The sequence below is a fragment of the Mus caroli genome, unplaced genomic scaffold (genome assembly GCF_978045245.1).
Source record: "Mus caroli unplaced genomic scaffold, Mus_caroli_1 scaffold_5, whole genome shotgun sequence".
NCBI classification, from domain to species: domain Eukaryota; kingdom Metazoa; phylum Chordata; class Mammalia; order Rodentia; family Muridae; genus Mus; species Mus caroli.
Window position 1 is genome coordinate 30907500 of NW_028227260.1, and position 11716 is coordinate 30919215.

Sequence of the window (11716 nt, forward strand, 5' to 3'; positions counted from 1 at the left end):
CGAACTCAGAAATCCGCCTGCCTCTGCCTCCCGAGTGCTGGGATTAAAGGCGTGCGCCACCACGCCCGGCTAAGACATGTCTTTCTTTGCTGCTGAAGCTTGGTGATCAGTTCCCTTTCAGATCTACCTGTTCCTGTAATGACACTGAATGCCATAAACGTATGCAGGGAAAGGCTCACTCCACTCTTCTTTATTAATGATTAGCCATCCCTTCTTTCTGAGCTTTAACTCTGACATGGTAGTTCCTAGGGGGAGCTATATCTTATACACACTGCCTGGGGATAACAATTCTGAGCTTTACATCCCTTAAGATAATGCTGTGCTAAGATTAAAAGCAAACATTCTAAGATGTTCAAAGATCCCAGTAATTAACAGAGTGAAGAGATAACATGAATAATCTCCTGTTCATTTTAACAACCTAGAGTAGAGAAACAGAGCTGGACGGTTAGCAAAGCTCTTCCTGTAATAAACAAGTAGGAAGAAGGGAAAAAAAAAACAACTGTTGGCCCTGGGAACAATACAGAAAGAAGCCATCTCCATCGTTCTTCCAGATATCCTAAGCTGAAGGGTCAGGCAATGTCAAAATGATTCTGTACCCACTCTGAAAAGGGAGTCAAGGGTTTGTTGGTGAGGCGGTGGTCTCTGTTGGTAGGCTCCAATGTCAGGATTTACAATGCTATAGTGAGGGCGTTATGGTAATATTTTTCAAATAGGACATCAGATAGTTGTGGCTTTGAAACCTTTATTACCTTTTATTTTCCCACACAAATTTAGGTTGTCATCTCCACATCACAGACAGCCTGTTCAACAAAGATGAATGAGTCACGTGCACCTCTAATGCTAAACCTAGGTTGTTCAATATCAAACAGTAACCACAATTTCATGATGTGATAATAAAAAATTGCAGACCCCTGTAGTGTTTTCTGAGAAGCCTTATCTTATTAGCCTGTTTTTCATTCCCCTGAAAATTCACAAGGTAGCTTTAAGAAAACATTTTCAATGAGTGTGAACTGGGTTAGATTAAAACATAACCCCCAAAGAAAAGGGACTAGATAAAAGGCTGACTTTGGGCAAGGAGAAATGTGGGTGAACAATGAGAGTGGAGACAGGGTGCAGGTCAGAAAAGCAAACAGAATCAGAAGAAGGCAGGATGGACAAGTCCTCAAAAGGACTGAGATAACTGAAACCGGATACCACATCTTTATCTTTTCTCTTCTGTTGTAAAAGAAGAAAGGGACTTGAGCAGGAGGGTCTTTGGCACTGTGGGGTATATTATTTGTGTTATAGGACGACTGGAGACTTTTGGGCTTCTCTCGATGATGTGGGGGGAATACTAAGTTTTAATGATTTCTGAGCTGCTACTGTTGCCCAGTTTATCCAAGATAATTGGAGAAAATCTCGTGGACAAAAGACAGAGGACTCAACTTCAACAACCCAGCACAAACTCTGGAGTCAGAGATTTCTGATGGTTGCCAGAAAAGAAAAGAAGTGAGTGCCTTAAGCCACTATGAACACGATGCAGGAAAGCACAGATTTCCTTCTAAGGAGAAAGCCTTGGGGCCTTTAAGCAGATCCTAAGAAACCCTAGTAACTGCTCTGTGTGGTATGCAGCGATAACAACCTACAGCACTTCTCAAGGACTCGCTATTCCGGTTTCCAGGCCAGCTCTGGATGGCCACTACCAGGACTTCTCTTTAAAACAGGAGGGGCTTGCTCAAAACGACAAGGTTTGACTCCATTTCTCCTGCCTTCAATATGGGAAGCCAAATAAACTGGACCCCAAATTTTTGACTGAAACCATCTCTGATACAAAGGCAGTTGTAAATTGAAAATACTATAGATCCAAAATAAATGAACCTTTGCGACCTCAAAATGTTTTTAAACGGAAGACATCTGATGAAACTGGAAAAAAAAAATCTCACCCTCTGTCACAGGCACTTTGGTAGTCTGACACTATGGCCCAGCTGTTTTGATTCACACTTCAGCTGTTTGCCCAGCAGAGCCTTCACCCTTCTGGGTACTTGTATGGCTGCACTGCTGTTCTGGTCACAAGTGGTATCACAGGCAGGACTAGGCAAAAGGAAGACAGAAAATAAAATCAATAAAATGAAAAAAATGCAGAGAAACCGCCTACCCAAACTCTGGCTGTCATGAGGCACAGGAATGCAGTGAACTCGCATCCCTAGGAGTCTCACAATACGCTGATTTCCCCTCTTATTCATACATGTTGCAATGGTTTTTAGAACAACCCTGTACTTGTTTCATGCTAAAATACTCTCCATTCAGGAAATTAAGAGGTAGAGACATAAAAGAAGGGAAGCAAATATCCTTGCTTGCTGCTCTCTGAGCTGCATCCTATCAATCTGCCTTGCGTTTTGTTGTCATTTTGGGTACTTTCTTTCTTCTTTTTTTTTTAAAGATTTATTTATTTATTATCTGTAAGTACACTGTCACTGTCTTCAGACACTCCAGAAGAGGGAGTCAGATCTCGTTACGGATGGTTGTGAGCCGCCATATGGTTGCTGGGATTTGAACTCCGGACCTTCGGAAGAGCAGTTGGGTGCTCTTACCCACTGAGCCATCTCACCAGCCCCATTTTGGGTACTTCCGAAGTCCTCACAGCACCCATTCTCTTTGTATGGAGTTTGCAAATTATATACAACAGATATTTTCAATCACTTCCTATGCAAATGCTCACAGTCTGCTAAGACTAAACAGAATTTATTATTTGTTTGTCCACGTTATAAAAATGATTGCCTGGAAAACATTGAGGAAACCTTGTAAGTGCCAGACAATCAGACAGTGGATTTCTCAAGTTCCCAGAATTAGCATCCTCAGCTTAAACATTCTTATTCTTATTCTTATTCTTATTCTCTCTCTCTCTCTCTCCTTCTCTCTCTTTCTCCCTCCCTCCCTCTCCCTCCCTCCCCCCTCTCTTTTTCTCTCTCTCTCCATCTCTCTGTCTCCATCTCCATCTTCCCGTTTTCTGTCTCCATCTCTGTCTCTCTCTTGGTGTTATGTAAAAAAAAAAAAACAGGATAAAAAATTCTGATTCTAGGGTTTGGACTATAAAATACCCAATGCTTATTATTTTCTATCAAGGTTTGGATTTGTATTACAATAGTGATCAAAATATGGCAGTTTGCTTGACCTATTACTATGTATTTGTATCCGTATATTTGAATGTTTTTGAAATTAGGCTGTTTATCTCTCAATAATGTAGATGGTATTTCCATATTGATAATTTCCATATTATCATTTGTTAACTATTTTAAAGACTTCCATATCTCTAGATTTTAAATTTTCTCCTAATGAAAACAACTCAAATACGCTCATTTAAAACTGAAATTATGTAATACATAAGTTGAAAAATTTTTCTCTCTAACTCTGTTTACATTACCATTTTTTTAAAAAAAAATCATTTGTATATTCATTTTTCTCCTACACTCATTCTAGTAATATACAATACTCTTTTTGTAAATGATTTGAGATTATATTATGCAGAAGTTTCTGGAAGTTACTTAATTTTACAGTTAACCTTAAACCTATTCTCTTCTCATTGCCTGTAGAGTTATTTCACCTTTTTGGTTGGGTGTGGGTGAGTCTGCTGGTGTAATGTGGGGTAGCTTGGTATATGTTGCCTGGCATACATGTGAAGGTCAGAGGAACTCTGTAGAGTCAGTTCTCTCCTTCCATCTTTACATAGATTCTGGAGACTCAGGTCATCAGCCTTGCATGACAACTGTACTTACCCACTGAGCCATCTGGCCATACTTTATTCTTTTAACAACTAAACAGTATTCAATGATAGCTTGCATCTTATCTCCTACATACGGCTCGACAATGTGTTTGAACATTTTCTAAATACGGTTTCAAGAGTATATAAATCTCTCCTGTTTGAACCATTCTGGACTATAGCATAAGTAGGTGAATTTTAAGCCAGCACAGGGAATTGGGTAACCAGCCTTCTCAGATCCACAGGAAAATCCAGCTGTAGCTTAAGACAATGGGATGCATGTGGGCAGCTGCTCAAGCACCTGTAACAAAACAAATTATTCCCTGTCACCTCCATTTTTATATCTGAGTGCCAAAGTCCTTAACGCCTATAACAAAACCCTGCCTCTTCAGTACGCTCTGCCTGTGTTGTTTACTACTTTTCATTGTATTCTTCGTCACATGTACACTTGAATGCACTTCTTGAAATTACATTTATTCAATCCTCATAGATAGTTCCCAAGTACCTTTCCCCCCTGTGGTTTTAAGTTCTCTCTCTTCAGTTAGTTTAGGCCAATGTAGGTACTACATGCTCAGTGAAGCAAGGAAACACATCGGGCACTGTCTTTAGATGTTCTTTAATATGACGCATTGTTTCTTATTAGATGTACCATTTATTCTGTTTACTGTAATGAATATTTATTGCTTTTATGACCTCTCAGGGTTTGGTTTTGAGACAAGGCCTAGTGTAGCCTGGACTAAGTATTGGAAGCTGGCTTTTAACTGCTGATCATCCAGCCCCCCCCACCCCCATCCTCCAAGCACTGGGAGTCCAGGCTTTTACCACCTCCATGCCAGCCTCTCTTACCTTTTATATTTTTATACCATTCAGGACTCATCCTCTTGATAGGTAAGCAGAGATGTAGAAAGAGATCATTTTTACATATAATTAAAACTTTGTTATCTTTTAAAACACTGAGTATCTATTCTTTGACAAAAATAACCACATTCCCAGCTCCCTGAGGCACTTGAATCTGCAAATTGTACTTCACTGTATCCTTTTGATCAAAATTCACCAAAACATTAGTATCTGTGGCAAACACAACACATAGAAAGTAAGCCAGCATCCCAGACTTTAAATTTTCATTTACGACATCAAAACTTTTCTTTCAAAATAAGAAAGATTAATTCGCGGAGATTTTTTTCGAAACAGCACAGCCACCATGGCTTTTTGACTAAAATAACCAAATGATCCATTCAAAAGTTAGTGTTTGCCACCTCGCGAAGAATTATTTTTCCTCAGGTGTAACATGATCGCCACCTCTCTCCCATTAGACTTTTAAAAGAACAATCTGGAATACAAAGCTCAGTTATCATTTCTCTCACCGAGGTGACCGGCACAAAGCGACACCCCTTTTTCTTACTTTCACCCCGCAGCCCCGACTTTTCTCACCTTTCACACCGAATTCTGCAACAATTCTCCCGGACAGGCCTGAAGACGCAGCCTCTGGCGCCTGCCGCGGCCGCCGCTGCCGCCGCCGCCGCCGCCCCTCGGCCACCGGAGAGGCGCTCCCTTCGGCAGTCTCTCCCTCTGGAAAGAACAGTCAGTAGGATGTGAGCCGGGAGCAAGTGGCCCGCGGACCTCCGCAAGCCTGTAAAAGGGCAGCTCCGCCCCGCCCACCTCGTGCGTTCCCGCCTTCCCCTCCGCCCCGGATGCTCCGCCCCTTTTGGGGTGGGAGGGGGTGGAGGACAGGAGGGCTCCTGATGCTCAGGAAAAAAAAAGTACAAAACCAATGCCCAGTTCAAGAGAAGACAAGTTTTCTTTTTAAAGAACTTTGTACTTTGTGGGCCCCAAACATACCTTCAATTTCCATTCAAACACATATGATGGTAAGATGAGTGACTTTTTTTTTTCTTTTTTCTGGCATTTCTTTTTATTTATTTATTTATTAGATATTTTCTTTATATACATTTCAAATGCTGTCCCGAAAGTTCCCTATACTCTCCCTCCGCCCTGCTCCCCTACCCACCCACTCCTACTTCTTGGCCCTGGCATTCCCCTGTACTGGGGCATATAAAGTTTGTAAGACCAAGGGGTCTCTCTTCCCAGTGATGGCCGACTAGGCCATCTTCTGCTACATATGCAGCTAGAGACACGAGCTCTGGGGGGTACTGGTTAGTCCATATTGTTGTTCCACCTAGAGGGTTGCAGACCCCTTCAGCTCAATGGGTACCTTCTCTAGCTCCTCCATTGGGGGCACTGTGTTCCATCCAATAGATGACTGTGAGCATCTACTTAGATGAGTGACTTCTGAAGGCAAAGAAAAGATAAAGAGGCCTCCGTATAATAATGATGTAGTTAAAGCAGCCCTCAGAGGGGTTTTGCCTGTTCCTTTTTTTTTTTTTTTGTATCGGTTGTTGTTGTTGCTTTGTGGGTCATCTTTTCTACTTGTTTCTCTTTCCCTTCTCCCTCCCTCCCCTTCCTTCCTCCTTCTCTCTCTCCGTCTCTCTCTTTTTTTTCCTTTTGTAAGTTTGAGATCCTCCATGCTGTATAGACTGACCTTAAATTCACTCTCTCCCTGCCCCCGTCTTGCCAGTGCAGTTACAGGTGACTTGACTGCATCACCTAATAAGGTAATTTCTAAAGAAAATCCATCCATGTCCGATTATACTGAAATTAGAAAGAAATATATGCATCAACAGTAAACTAGTCAGTAAGGGTGAAGGCTTATTTTTCTCTCTAAAGGGACTGAGAGAGAAAGGGCCTGGAGTTGGGTGGGTGGGAGGTGGGGAGGATCTGGGAGGACTTGGGAGAGAGGAATCTGTGGTCAGAATATATTGTACAAAAATGTATTTTCAATAAAAACTATAAACTATAATAAGTATTGTGACCCTGAAGCATGGTGGACTCAATCACTTTACTAGGGAGATCCATGGGAGCTAAATGGTGAGAGGCTTTCAAAAGAGCAAACAAAAATAGTTAAGACCATAAGAAGCCAAATTTAACAGTCACCAAGAAATAGAGATATGCTTTGCAATGTAAATCATCAGATAAAAGTACTCCCAAGCTCTTTTGACATCTCATTAAGACAAAAGGTCAATGCTAGAGGCCACGGAAAGGCAGAGGGAGAGAACTGATATCCATTTTCATCTGACCCCATACATAGTCCTGTGTGGGCGTGCGCGCGCGTGCACACACACACACACACACACACACACACACCACAAAATAATAATAAATAGCTTCAATTATTTTTTAACATTTAGTATTTGCTGTGCTCTCTCTCTCTCTCTCTCTCTCTCTCTCTCTCTCTCTCTCTCTCTCTCTCTCTCTCTCTCTCTCTGTCTCTCTCTGTCTTTTCCATGGCCCATGGCTCACATGTAGAATTCAGAGGACAATCTTAGAGAGTTTGTTTTCTCTTTCTACTATGGGATTTAAAAATTGAACTGGGATCATCAGGCTTCAGCAACAAGCACTTCTACTCACTGGATTGCTTTGTTGGTTCCTGTCTGATTTGTCATCTGTGGTTTCAGCTTCATAGTAGGTATAATGTTAGCTATGGATTTTCCATAGATGCTCTCTATCACAAAGAAATCAATTTCAATTCTCAGATTTATATTTTTAAGCAAGCACCTTTGTCAGATATCTTGTCAACCATAAACTGACACTTTGTGTATGGTGAGACACTTAAGATCCACTGACAGAGTAAATTTCAAATATGCATTATGCTACAGTGAGTGGGTATGTTATGAAAGCAAACAGCTGATTCCTGCAAGGTGTTCTTGGACCCCCATGTACATAAAGTGGCATCCTTTCCCTGGACCCCCAAATAAATTGAAGCATAATGAAGTTTAAGAAATCGTTTCTGTTCGTGGAAACCTGGGAATGTGTCAAAGTAGTTCTAATGCGTATCAAGGACATACTGGGAAGAGCAGAGACCTGATAAACTTTGTTTGTGAAAATCATAAGACCTTGACAGACGTTGCTATTTAGAACATAAGGGTTCTTTTCTGAAGAGTTGTCTTACTTTAAAGCTGTTGTTGAAACAATTTTTTTTCTTTTAAATTAGATGTGTTTTAAAAAACTAAACATCGATACGGATAATACTGAAAATACAAATGTTAGTAAGGAAAAAAAGTGTCCGGTTCATACAGTGGTGAGGACAGAAGTCACGGAAGTTGTGACAATATTTTTGAAGCCATTTGACACCATTTCCAAAGGCTAAATAGCAGAGAGGTAAACGGAAACCATGTTAAAGATTTCAGAAGATAAAAGACATTTGTACATTATAGAGACGAAATGGCCTTCCACTAAAGCTCTTGCTTTTCCAGAGACTACATAAAAATCACATAGAGATCATGTATACATGAGTTTATTTTCTTTTAATTTTATTTGTTTTATAAACTTCAATTTATACATGTTGAAATTTATATACTAAAATATTATTATTTTATAGAATTATATATTTGATAGGTCAAATTATTTGGGGACGAGTGTTGAAATTCTTTAGAGTGATGCAAAGTAAATGCATGAGAGCATAGTCCTTGCAGTCCAAGGCAGTCTTCTCATTTGTCTTCTCCTGTATTTGCAAGGTTGGGGGCCATCGTCACAAAACTAATGGTCTCCGTTTCCTGTTTACTCAGTTCACTGTTCAGAAAGGCTAAAACTTCCAATTAAGTATTTAAAGTAAGGATAAACTGAACCACAATATGCCAAGTCTTGACAAAGATTTGTTTCTTAAAAACTTCAAATAATACAATAAGGTATGTAGATATAAAATTATTCCACTTGTAATGCAGTATTATAAAGCCCAAATTATTCATATTTATTGCTGGTTCTATTTTTAATACCAGGCTAAATTTAATTTCTGAATTCTTCAATTACATTTAAAGCCTTGAATATAAGGAGAAATTTTTTGTATTTAGAAAATGTCTAAGAGTGTAAAATCCTATAAATACAGCATCTAGTATATCAAGTCACATAGAAACAATCATACTTACATCCTTATTAAGAGCATTTCTTTTTAGAAGCTCAAGTTAAAATGATAAAATCAATATTGCATATGCATTGTCTTCTACTATATTAAATGAATAATAGTAGCTTAATATTTGTGTTTAGGGGCCTGAGAGATGGCTTGGTATTTAAGAAAGAGCACTTATTCTTTCAGAGGACTCTGGTTCAGTTCCCAGCACCCTGATGGTGGCTCACACCCATCGTGACTCCAATCACAGGAGATCTGATACTCTCTTCTGGTTCCCATGCATGCACATGATGCATAGACATACATGCAGGCAAATCACTCATCCACATAAAAATAAGTTAATTAGAAAGTATATTTAAACATGTACTTAACGATGTCTATGTTTATATGTGTCTGTATGCTTCAATGCGTATGATGAATTAATGTACAATATATTTAAAAATAATGATAAGGGGAATAAAATTAAAGTGAAAATAATCTTAGAATATAAAATCATTCTCATAATGAAGTCATATTTATTTTTTCTCTCATCTTTTCTTTATTAGAAATTTTCTTCATTTACATTTCAAATGCTATCCCCAAGACTCCTATACCCTCCCCCCACCCTGCTCCCCAACCCACCCACTCCTGTTTCCCGGCCCTGGCATTCCCCTGTACTAGGCATATGATCTTCGCAAGACCATGAGCCTCTACATCCATTGATGGCCGACTAGGACATCCTCTGCTACATATGCCACAAGAGACACAGCTCTGAGGGTACTGGTTGGTTCATATTGTTGTTCCTCCTATATGGTTGCAGACCCCTTTAGCTCCTTGGGTACTTTCTCTAGCTCCTTCATCGGGGGCCCTGTATTCCATCCAATAGATGATTGTGAGCATCCACTTCTGTATTTGTCAGGCACTGGCATAGCCTCACAAGAGACAGCTATATCAGGATCCTGTCAGCAAAATCTTGCTGGCATATGCAATAGTGTCTGCGTTTGGTGGTTGTATATGGGATGGGTCCCCGGGTGGGGCAGTCTCTGGATGGTCTTTCCTTCAGTTTCAGTTCCAAACTTTGTGACTCCTTTCATGGGAATTTTGTTCCCCATTCTAAGAAGGAGCGAAGTATCCACACTTTGGTCTTCCTTCTTCTTGAGTTTCATGCTTTGTAAATTGTATCTTGGATATTGTAAGTTTCTGGGCTAATATCTGTTTATTAGTGAGTGCATATCATGTGTGCTCTTTTATGATTGGGTTACCTCACTCAGGATGAAATCCTCCAGATGTATCCATTTGCCTAAGAATTTCATAAATTCATTGTTTTTAATAGCTAAGTAGTACTCCATTGTGTAAATGTACCACATTTTCTGCATCCATTTTTCTGTTGAAGGACATCTGGGTTCTTTCCAGCTTCTGGCTATTATAAATAAGGCTGCTATGAACATAGTGGAGCATGTGTCCTTCTTACAAGTTGGAACATCTTCTGGGTATAGGCCCAGGAGAGGTATTGCTGGATCTTCCTATAGTACTATGTCGAATTTTCTGAGGAACCACCAGACTGATTTCCAGAGTGGTTGTACCAGCTTGCAATCCCACCAACAATGGAGGAGTGTTCCTCTTTCACCACATCCTCGCCAGCATCTGCTGTCACCTGGATTTTTGATCTTAGCCATTCTGACTGGTGTGAGGTGGAATCTCAGTGTTGTTTTGATTTGCATTTCCCTGATGATTAAGGATGTTGAACATTTTTTCAGGTGTTTCTCAGCCATTCAGTATTCCTCAGTTGAGAATTTTTTGTTTAGCTCTGTTCCCCATTTTTAGTAGGGTTATTTGATTTTCTGGAGTACATCTTCTTTATATATATTGGATATTAGTCCCCTATCTGATTTAGGATAGGTAAAGATCCTTTCCCAATCTATTGGTGGCCTTTTTTTCTTATTGACAGTGTCTTTTGCCTTATAGAAGCTTTGCAATTTTATGAGGTCCCATTTGTCGATTCTTGATCTTATAGCACAAGCCATTGCTGTTCTGTTCAAGAATTTCCCCCCTGTGCCCATATCTTCAATGCTTTCCCCCATTTTCTCCTCTATAAGTTTCAATGTCTCTGGTTTTATGTCGAGTTCCTTGATCCACTTAGTCTTGAGCTTTGTACAAGGAGATGAGAATGGATCAATTTGCATTCTTCTACACACTACAAGCCAGTTGTGCCAGCACCATTTGTATTCCACTGGATGGTTTTAGCTCCCTTGTCAAAGATCAAGTGACCATAGGTGTGTGGGTTCATTTCTGGGTCTTCAATTCTATTCCATTGGTATATTTGTCTGTCACTATACCAGTACCATGCAGTTTTTATCACAATTGCTCTGTAGTAAAGCTTTAGGTCCGGCATGGTGATTCCACCAGAGGTTCTTTTATCCTTGAGAAGAGTTTTTGCTATCCTAGGTTTTTTGTTATTCCAGATGAATTTGGAGATTGCTCTTTCTAATTCGTTGAAGAATTGATTTGGAATTTTGATGGGGATTGCATTGAATCTGTAGATTGCTTTTGGCAAGATAGCCATTTTTACAATGTTGATCCTGCCAATCCATGAGCATGGGAGATCTTTCCATCTTCTGAGATCTTCTTTAATTTCTTTCTTCAAAGACTTGAAGTTTTTATCACACAGATCTTTCACTTCCTTAGTTCCAGTCACGCCAAGGTATTTTATGTTATTTGTGACTATTGTCAAGGGTGTTTTTCCCCTAATTTCTTTCTCAGACTGTTATCCTTAGTGTAGAGAAAGGCCATTGACTTGTTTGAGTTAATTTTATATCCAGCTACTGCACTGAAGCTGTTTATCAGGTTTAGGAGTTCTTTGCTCTCATCTTAATGGATAAAGTAGTTGACATCTTACATGTATTTAAATTTTAAATGTACCAAATTTAATTTATATCCTTTAATGCTTCGTTATGCAAATAGATACTTCATTTCACAAAAAGTTAAAATTTTGTTTTGGTGCTTCATTCTGTCCTGTTTACATTCAATATCATATTGTCACT

The 11716-nt window shown here is 39.6% G+C and overlaps 1 protein-coding gene across 1 annotated transcript in view; it reads right to left on the reverse strand.

Annotated features, from left to right (window-relative positions):
• The window catches only part of Pwwp3b (PWWP domain containing 3B), a 28016-nt gene extending 22686 nt beyond the window's left edge, over window positions 1-5330 (reverse strand). The window contains exons 1-2 of the mRNA XM_021153987.3: window positions 5168-5330; window positions 1923-2070 (exon numbers count right to left, since the gene is read on the reverse strand). The gene's annotated coding sequence lies outside the window, so the exon portion shown is untranslated. The remainder of the gene's footprint in view (window positions 1-1922; window positions 2071-5167) is intronic.
• Window positions 5331-11716: the final 6386 nt, after the last annotated feature.